This window comes from Perognathus longimembris, chromosome 15, assembly GCF_023159225.1.
Source record: "Perognathus longimembris pacificus isolate PPM17 chromosome 15, ASM2315922v1, whole genome shotgun sequence".
Taxonomy (NCBI): Eukaryota; Metazoa; Chordata; class Mammalia; order Rodentia; family Heteromyidae; genus Perognathus; species Perognathus longimembris.
This window is the reverse complement of record NC_063175.1, coordinates 48,082,986-48,099,323: the sequence shown is the minus strand read 5'-3', so window position 1 is coordinate 48,099,323 and position 16,338 is coordinate 48,082,986.

The window sequence follows — 16,338 nt, the reverse complement described above, 5'->3', positions numbered from 1 at the left end:
AAACCTAAGCCAAATAACAGGCACCCAAAGCAGCTGGACCTAGAGCTGCTTGAGCATGGCAAAAGAAAGGAATGAGGAAGACCGCTCAGTTTAAGGGAAGTCCCAAGAAGAGAAAGATGTAAGGCTAAATAAGACCAGTCACACCCAGAACCAAGAATTGTATTGCTCTGATTGCTTTGTTTCCGAGCTTACTGGAATCGTAATCACTAACAGCAATTCTGCTTCTGTCTGTCTGCTTGCTTGCCTGGCCGAACCTGCCGGACCACCTGTGTGTGGTGAATGGGATTCTTACCCCATGACGGCCTGCGAGTGGTACATGTGACACTTGCCTTTAAAAGCCCAGCCCTACTTGGCCCTGGTGCTGTTTGTCACCACCATGGTGGTAGCGAGCAGATACTGTGCACAGCTAAATAAAGACTCTTAGCCCAATTGACTGAGTGCTGGTGACTAGTGTCATGGGTTCGAGGCCCACCTGGGTATCCGGTATACAACAGTACCACTTCCACATTTTTCTGAGTAGTTTATTGGAGATAAGAATATCCCAGACTTTCCTGCCCTGGCTTGCTTCAAACTGCGATCCTCAGATCTTAGCCTCCTGAGTAGCTAAGGATGACGAGCGTGAGCCACTGGAGCCCGTCCTGTTGTCCTTTTGTATTAGATGCTCACTCAGGTGCTTCTCTGCTTCTCCATCATGTCTGTCTGTCTGTCTGTCTATCTATGTGTGTGTGTCTTCTTGTTGCAACGCTTGGTGTGCCCCTTAATCTGCCAAGACCAAGAGCAACACAATAATGGATACCAGACTGTGGAACTGAGGTTTGGGGTACCAAGGGGCCATTAGCCTTCCTCCAACTTCAGATCCCAAGCTTCCATTAACCGAGGTTTTTATTGGTCTTATGCAAGGGAGTAAGGTACAAACACAGGTGACAATATTTTGTATACAAGTGGAAAATGACCTTCTTATTCTGGGAAGAAGAGCTAAACAGTAAACAGCTTTGCATAAACCTAAGCCTACCTTAAGCTAGCTCACAGTTTTGGGTGGAGTTAGCCCACACCCAGGATAGAAGTCAAAGATCTCCTTTAAGCCAAGACTGATTAGCCTTTCCGGGAACTCTCAGCATTCTGAGAGTTCTGGGAGGAAGCTTTCCATCCTCCCAACCCTTTGGGGGTTGGGGGGGGGGGAGGTGTCTCACAGCTTGGATTTTTTTCGGGCTCTTACACTTCTCAACCTTCTCTCTCCTGCTAAAATGATTGAACAGTACTTGGGTTCCAAGAAAACCTATGCCCCTGTATTCATGATGCAGAACATGCCATGACTCTCCTGCAAGAGCATTTTATTTGTAATATTAATACTGCTCCTAGAATAGCATCGGTATTCTCAATACTGACTGGCTGCTTTATCTACAAATTGAGATGGAGCCAAAATAAACCCACTTGATCCACTCACTGACTGTTACCAGAAAGCAGCTTTCTCTGCCTTCAGAATTCAGAGTAGGGTATGTTGTCCACTTCACTGTAGCAGTGAACAGGGCCCACCCACTCTCTACAGTCTTGAGTTGCTTCTCCCAGGCCCCTGCACCTCTGGTTTGTTACCAGACACTTGGCATCTACGTCTTACTTCACAAAACCGTTTCACCCACTAAAGAAATGCCAAGGGATACACTTTCTGACAGGTCCATCCCCGCGTACTATAACTTTAAATGTGCTCAGGGCTCAGAGCTCCGCCCACCAGCAGAGGAGATGAATTCCAGGTTTTCCCTCGCCCTGGACACATGCTGGAAGTCCTTCAGCATTTATGTTCGAAAACATAAATAATACATTATTAAGGAAACAAAGACGGGGCTCATGGAGAAGCTATTGCTCTGTGGGCAAATAGAACCCCACTGTGTATTAAACAAAAATTAAACCCTATTTTCTTTTTTTCATCGTTAAGTTGCCATCAATTGAAACACAGAGAACAAGGCACTGGACATACTTAATAGTCTGCTGACTGGCCAACCCGGGCTTTGAAAGCATTTAAGCTTTTCTGAAGTGCTGCTTATGTGCAATTATAACTCACTACCTACCATCTTCATAATTTAAATCTGTCCACCCCTTAGGGGAAGAAATTTTTTGCTAATCAAAGCCATGAATGCACCTTTTTCTTTTTGACAGCATTCAATTAAAGCTAAATGGTCGGTTTTGAATGAGTTACTGTGGTGAATAAAGGCATTAATGAGGTAATTTCATTATAGAGACTAGTCCAGGACTCTGTGAAAACCCAGGGGAGTAAGTGGAGGAGAAAGCCGCTGAGGAAATTAGGGTTCCTTCCACCCTAATTAATGTCGGCGGGCATTTAATACAGGCACCAAATTAACTGCTCCAAAGAACTCTTATTGAAAAAAAAATACATTGTTGCTCTCCCTTGTAATTAGAAGACAGTACAAGAAGAAGGCTTGGAGAGTATAAAGCCAGCCTTTAACTTATTCGGCCAGCCACAGAAAACACACCATTAGGGAGCAGGAGTTTTAAGGAAGCCTGGGCATACAATATAGGATTGTTTAGGTCCTTGGATTCTCTGAGCTGTAAACAGGTAGCCCCTGAATAAGGAATTATGAGACTCCTGTGGGGCCGCCTGTCTTCCCAGCAAAACAGTCTTAAATGCATCCAAAAGGAAGAAAGAAAGGTGAATAGGGCCCTGTATGGGTCGCAAAGAGAATGCTCAATGCTTGTCTTAAGTGATTACTCCGTGTGGTTAGGGGACTCTCACTGAGTTATCTTTATACCGCCTTTGTCTCCTCTAATTGGAGCTGATGAGGTGCTAATTGGAGGCTTTTTTAAAAAGCCCACTACTTTAATCATTGGAAAAGCAAGCAAGGCTAAGGGAGTGGAGTTAATGAGATGGAAAAAGAGAGAGAGAGAGAGACAGAGAAAATGAATATAGGGTAGCTTGACCAAAAATAAAGCTGTGGTTTGTGTGTGTGTGGAGAGGGGAGACAAGAGAAGTTGGGTGGGAGAGAAAAGGGAGGGGACTTTTTATTTTAAAATCTTCCCACCCCATCTTTCACAGATCAGCAGGGAGAAGATGAATGTGGTTAGTCAAACGCTTTTTGCTCCTTAATTCAATAGTAGGACTGAACCTTGATGTCCCAGGCCTGTGGTTTGCTTTTTTTTTTTTTTAACCATTTGAAGAAATCGTATAAAAATAGGCAAGTCTCCGGCTGAATCTTGGCTTTCTCCTTAGTGTGAATGTGTCATGAGCCCTCTGGATATGATTTCATGTCCCTCCCGGTTGTGGGTAAACTTCTCAATGCAGTTTCTTCCATATTCATGGGGTAAAACAGGGTGACCGCAATCTCCTTAGGGAATATGAACTAGAGGAATCTACACAGATTTGAGTTACCCATAATGACTCTAAAAGTTGGGTATGTTATGATTTGGGGGTCTTTTCTGGGGAGGGAGTGGGAGAATTAGTTTTTGTTTCTTCTTTAGACTTTCATTTTTTGGTTGAACTCAAGGCCTTATACTCATTGTACTCATTCTGATTGCTTACTTTTTTTTTTTTTTTGGCATACTACCATTTCTCTGGCACAGCTTTTTGCTGGTTATTTTGAAGATGAAATCTCAAAAACTTTTCTGGCTGGCTACAAATTGTGATCCTCCAGATTTCAGCCTCCTGAGTAGCTAGGATTACAGGCATGAACCCCTCCCCCCCATACCTAACAACTTTATACTTTTATATGCTTTCCATATCTCTAGAAAGAAAAAAGAACCTAAATAATTTTCATCATCAGAAAAGTAAAATTTTAGGACCTTCATTAAAGGTAACTTGATTTATTTAAAGTAACACAGAAATAAGGATAAAAAATAGACTGGGGGCTGGGAATATGGCCTAGTGGTAGAGTGCTTGCCTCCTATACATGAAGCCCTGGGTTCGATTCCTCAGCACCACATATATAGAAAAAGCCGGAAGTGGCATTGTGACTCAAGTGGTAGAGTGCTAGCCTTGAGCAAAAAGAAGCCAGGGACAGTGACCAGGCCCTGAGTCCAAGGCCCAGGACTGGCAAAAAAAAAAATTAATAAAAAATAGACTGGGAAGAACTGTGGACACATGGGCTTCCAGAAACATCTTGAGGGTGCTGAACCTTATTTGTTACTTCTGCTATAAAACAAGATGCTGAGAAGTCAAGACACCAGGGAAACTTAGAGATAAACATCAAGCACTTGGGTGACATGGGTATCCATTAAACAATCTGTTCCTTGAAGTCTGGGAGGATTGACAGAGTATTTATAATGCACATTGGAGGGTTTATGAAGTATGACAAATACTCCGTTACACTGTGATCAAATGCTTCTTGAAGATTAATCTCCCAACACAACTGTAACTCACTTTAGGACAGGGACCCTGCTGTTTGTCTTCCATTCACACCCAGGCTTAATTTACCTCCTCTAGACTGCCTTAATCAAACCCCGCCAGAATGTAGCTCGTCACTCAAAGCAATGGGAAACAGACATGTCATGGGTCAGCACATATATAGGAACATGTGATGTGTGTAAAGCTACTGAGGGCTGAGTCTTATCCTTGGGAAATAAGTTGGTAACCCATCAGGTGCTTGGAACAGTGCGTACAGCTTGGAGGGGGGTGGGGTGCAGTGATTTCAAGTTGAACCCAATTGACTAGAGGGAAGAAAGAGAAAGCTGGGAAGAGAAAGTCAGAAGAGGCAAAAATGGTTGTGTGCAACACGAGATGATACTCTAGGTTGGAAAACTATAAGTGTAAGGAAGAGTTTTGTTGAGAAGAGGATATTTAGAAGACCGCCATTGGTAACTCTCATGGGGTAGGAAGGCAGCCCGCCAGTGTCTGAGTTCCAGCTTAAGGAGACAATGTTCACCACAGAGAGAATCTTGAGATCTCAGTGCTAGCCAGACCCTCCCGAACCTGCTCCAGCTCCAGAATGCTGATCTGAAGATGAAGTGATGGATTTGAAATCATGGAGGTCAACCCGGATGATTCTAGATGTGTCTAATACACTTGGTGCTCTTTTTTCCTAATGCCAAACAGATTGGCAGGATGAAGAACTGGCTAGCTCTTAGATTTTTGAATATATTAGATGAGAATAGAAGAGCTTTGTGTCCATGTATGCATGCATGTATCTACATGTATACACCTATCCTGACACCCACACCAGAGGAGGAAGAGAAACTTCTTTTAATTGCACAACGGGAGGAAAGCCGTGGTGTGTCCGTTAACCTGACTTACTTGACGACGCGGGCACCCATGCACTTGCCAGCCATAACACATTGGGACACCTGGGACGTGAAGGTGAGTGAAATGTAACACAGCCGACCCTGGTGGGACACAGTATTCGGTGTGCAAAGATCAAATGTAAAGACCAATGCACAGAACACCCTGGCTCCAGTGCTACAGAGGGAGGGCACACTGCGTCAGTGTGCGATAAGGGGACAGAGTCACACAGAATAGAGGCTTGAACACCCTGAGCTGCAGTCCCAGACAGCAGCAGCCCCCCCTCCCTCCCAGCCACCCCCAGTTGTGGTTGAAGCAGCTTCTAATGAGTTAATGAGCATCCTGAAGATGGAGGGTGACAGGGTTGCAGGGGAAGGAGGGAGGGCAGAGGGGGGAGGGCAGAGCTTTAGCAGATGCTCCAGCAGGAGGCTGGGGAAGCTATTTGCCAGTTGACTGCAGCTTCTGAAAGAGCAAGCAGAAGGGTCAGTGCATGTGGCCTTCATCAGTTCAGTGACCATATTTTAAATAATAATAACAAACCCCATGACATGTAATTAACCATGTTTTTCTTTTACAAATTCATTTGATCAAAAATATAACCTGTACTGACACAAAAATTAAACTGAATTTAGTTGTACAAACATTCAATCCATTTTACTTTTTTCAAGGGAAATCATCTTAAGGCGAGGTAAGCGAGAGCTGGAAATTACGATCTCAGCATTTTAGCTCAAGAGGGGGAATCTGGAGATTATTGAGACACACTTCCTAATTTAATAAGGGAAAAAGAAAGATCCAAGAAGATAAGTGGCTCTTTTCTAGGTCATGCCAATGGCAAGATTAGAGCACAGTACTCCTGGTCTATAATTCAGTGCCCTCTTGCATACAGCCCACTGACTACCTTTGGCCTATGGCATGGACTGGTCAGTAAACTTGATACACTCAGTGAGAGACATAGAAAGTTCCTTCACAACACGGCTGAGAACAGAAATACCAGTGAGTACACTTGCCTACGGACAAGCACTGGCCTAACAGATTGGAGAAGTTCAAGAACGCAAACAAACTATCAACATTCTGTAACTGTTTGTTTTTCCAGAACCCAGAAGCCAATAAGAAGAGGCTCCCACTGAGATGATGGGAGCATTATTAAGAATGATAATTTATGGGGCTGGGAATATGGCCTAGTGGTAGAGTGCTTGCCTCCCATTCATGAAGTCCTGGGTTCGATTCCTCAACACCACATTTGTAGAAAAAGCCAGAAGTGGTACTGTGGCTCAAGTGGTAGAGTGCTGGCCTTGAGAAAAAAAAAAAAGCCAGGGACAGTGCTCAAGCCCCGAGTTCAAGCCCCACGACTGGCAAAAAAAAAAAGAAGAATTTACATGGATCAAAATCCATCAAATGTATAAAATTCTACGAGTTCAAAATGGCATGAAACACTGGGGAAACAGGAAGAATCACAACAACAAAACATGAAGGTTATTTCTAAGGGTGCCCGACAACCGACTTTGTTGAAGGAAGGGAGGACAGGAGAGAGGGACCAGGGGAGAAAGGAAATGAAGTAGAAGGAAGGGGGAAAGGAAGAAGAAATGAGGAAGAGAAAGGAAGGAATGAAAGGAGGGAAGTTGGAGAGAGGGAGGCCGAGTAAAATCTGTAGATCAAAGCAGACAGCTAATAAGATGCCAGTTCTCTCAGACAGCTAATAAGATACCACACAAATGAGGAAATGTCAAGTAAACACGTTACCATTGTATCTCCTCTAATAACATACTGGCTGCCAGGAAAGGGGGTTGAGGCTCTCACAACCAGAATTGTGCCTCTGGACACATCTCCACTCCTGTGAGTTCTAGCCCAAAATGTCATCTAAGATGGCCCATGCTAATAAGATGCCAGTTCTCTCAGACAGCTAATAAGATACCACACAAATGAGGAAATGTCAAGTAAACACGTTACCATTGTATCTCCTCTAATAACATACTGGCTGCCAGGAAAGGGGGTTGAGGCTCTCACAACCAGACTTGTGCCTCTGGACACATCTCCACTCCTGTGAGTTCTAGCCCAAAATGTCATCTAAGATGGCCCGTGCTTCCGATGTTCATTTTCCATTCTCACATACACAGCCTTCCGGGCCTGCAGTTTCTTGCTCGCTGTTTCACAATAATCTGGTCCTCCAGCATCCATCCGACTGCTCTTCAAACCAACAGAATGACTTCTGGGGAATGGAGCTCTGTCAGCCTATCTCCACTGCACTCACTGGTTGGGCCCTTCTGGTGGACTGACTTAGGTCCACCTCAAAAGGTCTATCTAAATTCTAACCATACGTATCTATGAACGGGACTTCCGGTGGAAAAGTCTTCACATCTATAATCATGTCAAGTCCTACTCCTCCCTTAGAGAAAGGAAACTCAGACATAGAAACAGAAGGGAGATGTCTCTGTGGAGATGGAGGCAGAAATTGGAGCACGCCAAGAAATGCCAGATTGCTAGCAAAGCACTAAAAGCTCAGAGAGCCGCTTTACCAGCTCATCTGTGCCACTCCTTCCTCACAACTACAGCCTTTGCACTATTGTTCCCTTTGCTGCCGGTGACTTTCGGGTCCACTGAAATCCCTCCCTGGTCTTTGGAATCTTAGCTTTCTTCGTGGGCAGTCTTAAGTTCCTTTGGGGAGCTCAAAGTACATCATGGCACCTCCTTCCTTCGTGTTTGCCAAGCATCACTACAGCCCATCCCCCACCAGGCATGAGCGCCACCAGGAGAATGAGACCATCTTGCTCTTCCCACAATCCCAGTGCCCAGCAGAATAATAATATCAGTATCAGTTCATATTCACAACAATCCTCTGACCATAATGGCATGGATTCCAAAATTCCAAGCACATTTCCTTGTGTTGCCATGAGCTGTTATCTCCCTTTTATAGATGATAAAACAGAAGCCCAACAGGCTAAACGACTTGCAAGGAATCGCATACCATAATGGGGGAGGCATGGCTCAAGACGTGTAGCCCTGGAGCCCGTACTCTTCTTCTGCACAGCCTCTGCCTATACCACATCCCAACCCTATAATGTTCCCTTTTCTTAAAATTATAACCATCCTATAGGGTGCCTTAGAGTCCTTTTTAAGTGCAAATAAGATCATAGTAGTGCTTTGGTGCTTTTCCAAGTTTCGTATACATGGGTATCCATTGGAGATCTTGGTAAAACATAAAATCAGAATCCCAGCTACTTGAGAGACAGAAATCAGCAGGACTAAAGTTCAAGGCCAGCCCAAGGAGGGGGATAAGGAGAGTGAAAGATGCCATGTCAAACAGGAGGATCGCGATCTAAGGCCAGCCTGGGCAAAAAACACAAGACTTTATCCAAAAATTATTGAATTGCTTGACTAAAAAGTAAAGGACTGGGGGCATGGTTCAAGAGGTAGAGTATCTGTTTAGCAAGCACCATATCCTGAGTTCATACCCCAGTACCACAATGCACATGCATACACATACTAGACATGTAAAGATGATATATGTATGTAAGTACATATGTGTGCGTATGTGTATACATACACTCTGACGTGGGCCGTGTGGGGTAGGAGATGGTGAGTTTCTCTCAAGCCTCTAAGTGCTGGTGCACCTGCTGGCCTCCTCACCACTGATCTGTCTGCAGAGATCAGACAGAACGATGGTAGTGGTCACTTAGTTGAAATCGTCCAGTCACATCCTCTTGCTTCAAATTCCTTAGCGTGTGTAGAAGGCCAAGTCCCCAGCGTGTTCTGTAAGCACTGTCCCCCTTTTGACCACTTTGTAGTCATGCTGGGCTTCTCTGCTCCAAGAGTGTGTCAAAGCTTTCCCACCTCAGGGCCATTGCACTTGCTGCCCCACTTGTCTGGGACATTCTGCTCTTTGTCCTTACCTGACTACCTCTCACCCTCAGGCCTCTCATCAATTGTCTCCCCCACTGAGAAGCCATCTAGGAGCCATCTACCAAACTACCAGTTCCCTGGCCCACCAATTTACACCATCCATTCTCTCCCACCTCTCTCCATAGTTACGTTTGTTTATATAGCCCTTAATCAATTTCACAATCTGAAATTTTCTCCATGCCTGATTATACGTGTGTGTGTGTGTGTGTGTGTGTGTGTGTGTGTGTGCTATGAAAGCAATACCCAGAAGTAAGAGCCACAATGATGACGTGTTCTCTGCCTTTCCCCTGGTCTCCTGTTTCTGTCCTCCCTCCCTTCTACTGAAGACAAAACACAGACAGTAGTGGTCCTCTTCCCCAAAGTAAGTCATAGAAACTTTGTCCCCATAAGGCCTAAAATTACCAATGTAATCACCTTTTTGTCTTAGAGAAGACAACTACTTTCTGTCTTGGAGCTGGCCATGAAAAAAAAAAACAAAACATTTTCTGGCTTTGCCTTGTCTGATGATAGATCATGAGTGGCCCATTTCTAGAAACTCCTTCCATGAGTGGAAGGAAAAAACAACTTTTCCTTGCCAGCTTCCCCCCAAGTCTGTTTGCATTAGTTCAGACACATTTGGTCCAGTCCCATTCTACATACTGTTCCAGCTTTACCCAACCTACACAAAAACATGTGTAGTTCTCCTGTGCCTTTAGATCTTCATTCTGGAGGTCCTGTGTTGTGTAAAGCTTTTCAAGGGCATATGTCATGCTTTCCTCTTGTTGACTTGTCTTTTGTTACAGGAGTGTTAGCTGTGATTCTGATAGGATAGGAAAATGACCACTCCTTTTTCCTCCTCACCAATTGTCTATCTCTCTTCACTGCCATTTAAAAAACTAGGATCCCAAGGCTTCTGTCTTGTTCATTGCTCTGTCCCTGGTGCCTAGGACTGTGCTAGCAGTTAGCCACAGGGTGCCCAAGACATGCTTACTGAGGTGGTAACAGTTACATGTCACTTTCTTACACATGTCCAAAGTGTTCAGACATGGCCATACATGTGTGAACTTTAAGCTAAGAATTTGTCAATTATGCTCAGAACTCCAGACATAGCAGAGTTAACACTTCCTTGCCGACAGCCAGCAGACATTCCAGGGCAGTTCATCCCAGACAGGCAGTTAGTTATCTGTGCCCCTAAGCTCCCTTTCTTCCTGACACTTTAAAAGGGAAATGGTTATCCCCTTCCTTGCTGCCAGTCCCACGTCTCTTCAGAAACACACACAGCTCTGCACATCTCAGACGAGGAAGCCACATGCTCTACCTCGCCCCATCTGATGAGGGGTCATGCCCAGCAAAGTACTTTCCATTTCCTCTCTCAGCTTGGCGTCCAACAGGCTTCCTTTTTCCCTTTTCCACTTTTTACACACACTGCGGCATTCCTTCTTGCGTAAATTAGTGTTCTGCCACTACAGCAAATGTGGGAGGAAATCACCTTCTATCAAGAGAAAAGGTTTATTTTGGCTAATGGTTTCTAAGGGTTTTGGTCTGTGATTAGTTGGCCCTGTTACTTTGGCCCTACCACCATGGCATAGCACAGTGGGAGTTTGTGACAACGAACCATGCACCTCCGGGGCAGGATACAAAAAGTGGAAGAGGGGGCTGGGGATATGGCCTAGTGGCAAGAGTGTTCGCCTCATATACAGGAGGTCCTAGGTTCAATTCCCCAGCACCACATATACAGAAAATGGCCAGAAGTGGCGCTTTGGCTCAAGTGGAAGAGTGCTAGCCTTGAGTAAAACAAGCCAGGGACAGTGCTCAGGCCCTAAGTCCAAAGCCCAGGACTGGCCAAAAAAAAAAAAAAAAACAACCAAAAAGTGGAAGAGAAGGGGACAATGGTCCCATTTCCCAGATTAAGGACCCTAGTTATTGAGAAACCTTCCACTAGGCCTTATCAAAGTTTCTTCCCCAAATATCAAGCCGGGGACTAGGCCTTTAGCACCTAAGTCTCTGAGGCCCAAACTAGAACAGATCTAAACTGAAAAATTGTTCTATCATAAACATAATTCCCTAAGTAAACATCTAACTGTAGAAGCTATGCACCACAAATCCTAGGCACATCATACAACTAATAAACACAGAATTGTGCTGTGGAACATGACCTAAGAAGAGTGAAGAATAAAGAACTTGGTGCAATACACAAAAGTCTGAAGAGAAGAGGAGCACAAAGTGACTGAAGGCTTATAGAAGGTTTAAATCTTCCCATTATAAAAAGAGGTTTAAAAACAAAAGGAAAAAAAAACAGAGGAGAGACAGAGAGAGACACAGAAATAGAGAGACAGAGACAGAGAACACACTTTAAGTAAGTAAAGCACAATTGAATGTTCCAGGCTGCCTCTCTGAGGTTCATTGCACGTAAGTGTTCATATTTCTTTTCACTTGATCGCACGAAATCCCTGGCTAGTTCACCTGTCCTTTTCTCTCCTCTTCCACCTTTACCAATCTGGCCTGAAATCCTCTTACGCTATCACCTTGTCCTGCCTTTTAGTTAGCTTGAGGTAACACAGACTCTGGAAGACAAAACCACTTCTGTCTCTTTCGCGATCCCTTGAGCCCCTCTCCCAGTGCAGTGTGGTCACTGTGGTTTCCCTTCTTGGGGAAAACCAGGTTGTGGGGTAATTAGGTCATAGAAAGTATTGAAACCAACAGATTCAGCTGGAGTCTAGGCAACATTCAGAAGTAAGATTGGCTTGGCATGAACGTGGAGCCCGAGTTCAGATGGGTAAGCTTGATCAGCACCACCGTGATCATTATATCCATCCTCTGAGTGTTTTTCCTCCACTGGCTTTTTCAAAGAAGTTATTTTCTGTCCCCAAATCATTCAATAGCAATATAATTGTTGTGTCCATTTCCCCGGCATGAAAGGGTTTGAGGACCAGTTACCTTTCCCAGTTCATTAACCCACTGGCCTTCGACTTAGCCGTTCCTCCATTGGGGGTTGCCTTGGAGACAAAGCTTCCTGTGGGTAATCCAAGATTATCTAGCTCTTTGTCCCACATGTGACCCATAATTACTTGCTAAGTTAGAATGGTTTTCTGAAAAATCACCAGCGGAGGTTAATATGTTCTTCCAGAACTGGTCAAGCCGAGATGACACTGAATTCACAGGGAATTCAAGTTAGGTGATCCCTGAAGGCGTCTCTTTGAGTAAGAAGATGAACTCTCCCCTGGGAGGCACTCCCTCCCACCCAAAGCTTCTGTCACTCACAGAATCGCTGCCTGCTTTTCTGGTTGTGGTTTAATCTCAAGACAATTCACTATGTCAATATGGAGCAGACTCATTCTGGTGCAAGATGCTGCAGCCATCTACCTTTGATGACTGACTGCTTTAAATATAAGTACATATTTAGAGCCTAATTGCACATTTTTAACTCTGCATTGACACAACTAAATGCACCAATTTGGAACAATTGGGAGAACTGAGGAAAATATGTTAACACAGAAAGTAAACACTAGATTTAAAAGTGGTGAAGCACTCCAGAGGTCTCCCTAACAATTAACAGGTCTCAGAGGACGAAGAGAGGGCAAAAAAAAAAAGGGAGACATGTAAAAAGCACCTAATGAGATGCCTCTTCATACACATAAATGAGGTATAGAGTGAGAACTGTCATGAGAGATTCTGCATTCAACATGATCAGATGTGTCTCAAGAAAGCTATTGAATAGAGTTCACAGAAGTAAAACAACAATACACTATTGTCTTAAAAGGTTAAGTATTATGAATAGTTTTTGACATGAAAGTCTCAAATTAGGAATGGTACAGAGCCTGGAGTTTCTCGTAGGTTTGTACCCAAAAGGCATTTAGGAAACTGAGCTAAAGTGGACTGTGCTAGAAATAAGCATTCTGGGGCAGGCACTGATGGCTCTCTCCTGCAATCCTTTCTACTTAGGATTGTAGTTTGAAGCCAGCCCAGGCAAGAAAGTCTATCTTATCCCCAATTAACTACCAAAACTCAAGAAGCAGAGCTGTGGTCAATTGGTAGAACTCAGGGACAGTGCCCAAGCCCTGAGTTCAAGCCCCAGGAGCAGTACTAAATACGTACATACATATATACATATATACATATATACATATATACATACATACATACATACATACATACATACATACATAAAATAAACATCCTGGGTACTTTGACAAGTCAAGTCATTCATTCAGATTTCTGTTTTTCGTTTTTGTTTTGTTTTGGTTTGGTTTTTGCCAGTCCTGGGCCTTGAATTCAGGGCCTGAGCATTATCCCTGGCTTCTCTTTGCTCAAGGCTAGCACTCTACCACTTGAGCCACAGCACCACTTCTGGCCATTTTCTGTATATGTGGTGCTGGCAAATTGAACCCAGGTCTTCATGTATAGGAGTCAAGCACTCTTGCCACTAGTCCATATTCCCAGCCCTCATTCAGATTTCTGAAGGAGTCACTGGCAGATTTCTACAATCTTGCCCAACAGAATGCTTGACAAATTCCATATCTAGTGTTGTATAGTCGTAATTATATTCTTCAGCTATATAGAATATTTAAAAAATTGTAGCATCCACTGTGTTTAAAGTATGCAATAAAGTATATTCATTGTATTGAACTGTAGTAATCTAAATATAACTGAGCAGAGAAGTCCTATGAAAACATTTGGCAACATTGCTCACATCTTAATCATAGATGTGAAACATCAGGAAATTGACTGACTATGGTACACTGCCATCAGATTGAATTTGTAGAAGGAAGCTTGGAAAAGCTCAGAGTAGTTACCAAGGAATTGTAAAATTGTCTTTGTCATAGTTCTAAACAAGTAGCATTCGGCATTTCCTAAAGTATGTTCCACAAGACAAAAGTCTTACAGCAAATTAGAATTATGCAGAAAGGATTAAAGGCCAAAATGAAACTCATTTCAAAAAATTTCAATGAAGATAAAAGGGGAATTGAAATGATAGCTGAGTAGCAGAGAGGGTGAATATGATCAAGGATATTAAATGCATGTATAGAAATATGACAATGAAACACAAACATTGTACAAGTAATATGCACAAAACTAACCTTGAACAAAAAGGCCAAGTGGCTTTGATTAGTCAGTCATCATGCTCTGTTCTTCTGCTGCCTTGTTATTTCAGAGAAAAGCACATGCTATCCCCAAAGAGCAAGCCTGAAGTGCAAACGGATACGAGGGAAAAAGCCCCGGTGGAAGGCCTTAAGTCCCAGCTCAACTGTGCCAGGCAAGTAGCTACGGTTTGGAAATCAGACAGGTTGTGTTCTGCTTATTTCTGTACTTTCCTTTAAATCTGAGATACTTTTATTTATTTATTTTTAAATCTGAGATACTTTTTAAAAAAAGTTAATGCCTTAAGCATTGAGGTGGGACCCTGTGACAAAGTCTACTTTTGATACATAAGAATCTTACGAAGAAGAAGGAAGAACTTAGGAAAAAAGAAAGAATGGATTGAGGACAGTTTAAATTCTTTTTTTTTTTTTTTACTGTCCCTTGACATTATGTGTTGGGAAATCAGTACCTGTAAATATTTGTTCTGTGGGCAAAATGCTACAGAATACCATAGTCCAAGTCCAAAACATTTTCTTTCCTCTCCTAACATTTCTTTCTTTCTCGTTATATTTTCTCTTCTCCTGCCTCCTTTTTCTTCTCAACTAGGTTTTTAATTTATTAAAGAGACAAAAATAAAAGGTGTACCTCCTATTGATCACCTCATTAGTGGTCTTTTCTAAATATGAAGAAAAGCGTATTGGTTCTGTGGAATTTTTGTTTGTTGCTTGGTTGGTTGGTTTTGTTTTTTTGAAATATGGTTTCACGATGAATGCTGGCCTCCCATCCTCCAGCCTCCGCTGGCTACCTGCCAGGATTACAGATATAAAACCCTGTGCCTGGCTGATAGTTCGGTTTCATAACTAATAACATCAGATCTAAAGACCTAATGTACATATGTTTGGGAAAAATCTTAACCTAAAAAGAATGGTGTAGGGTTCTATCTCAGTGGTTTGGAGCTAGCCTAGCAATGGAAGGCCCTGAGTTTGATCTCCAACACTGCAAAAGAACTGTAATCAAAAACAAAAAAAAATAAAGTCATGATAAAAAAAAAATCAGTCTCTCTAAACATATAGAATGGGAGATTATGTTTGCATATTCTGGCTTCATAAGACAAATATTTGAGAGCTTATGGATCTTGCACCTCTCACGTGATACATTATACATCAACAGATGACCAAGACCAACACACGACAAATAGGGCATCATTCTCCCTTCACTCTCTAAACAACATTGCATTCCAAACAATTCTTACCTTCGTAATCATTGAGTTAGAGGTAAATAGGAAGACATGAATCTGCCTATTTATTATAAGTGGCAAATTCCTTAGTACTATCGTAATACATTACCAATGGAAAATGTAGCAATAAATTCTATTATTTCCGATCTTCTCACATCTTTGAGATGGTTCTTAGGCTACTCACACGATGTCTGCTGCTCACCTAAGAGAAGTTAACCCTAATGTAAAGTCTGTCAGTCCAAATCTTACCCCACTGTGCATGAATTCACACGTTGAAGAGATGGATGTGTGAAGAGAGCTGTGTGTTGGAGTGGATGCATTAACAATGAACTGGTTGAGTTTCTGAGGCTGAGATTTTTTTCATCACTATTGTTGGGAAGGTGAGCAAATGTCAAATGTCATAAAGTGGCCAATAATTTGTAGGCATAGGCATTAAATTCTTTCTTAAATGGATGACATAGATTTTTTTTTTTTACTAATTTCCATCCTACACATGAGAAAGAGCTTTTGAGTGGCTAAATGTCAAGACACATATTAAGAAAGTCAGGATTCACCTCCAGCCAGCTAACTTCAAAGCTTTGGTGTTTAATTGCTGATTTATCACTGGTGACAACTTGCAGACAAGCTTTCTAAGTGTTCAGGATGTTGTTTTAGGGAAAGTAGACGTGTTGTTTGAGAAAGCAGTTTTCTTGTAAATGAAGTGCAGAGCAAAAGGCTGGATGTTAGATGCAAACATAGGGGAAGTTTCATTGTAAATGATGACTTGCATGTTTACCTCTCCAAACATGCATGTTTACCACTGCTTGATGTAGAGCACCTCTCCATACTTGTCAGGGGCTATGGCCACAGAATTGAAGGTAAAAGAACTTCGCAACAATGGCTTACAAGAGGATGAGTTTCATCAGAAAATGAAAATTGCTGTCCT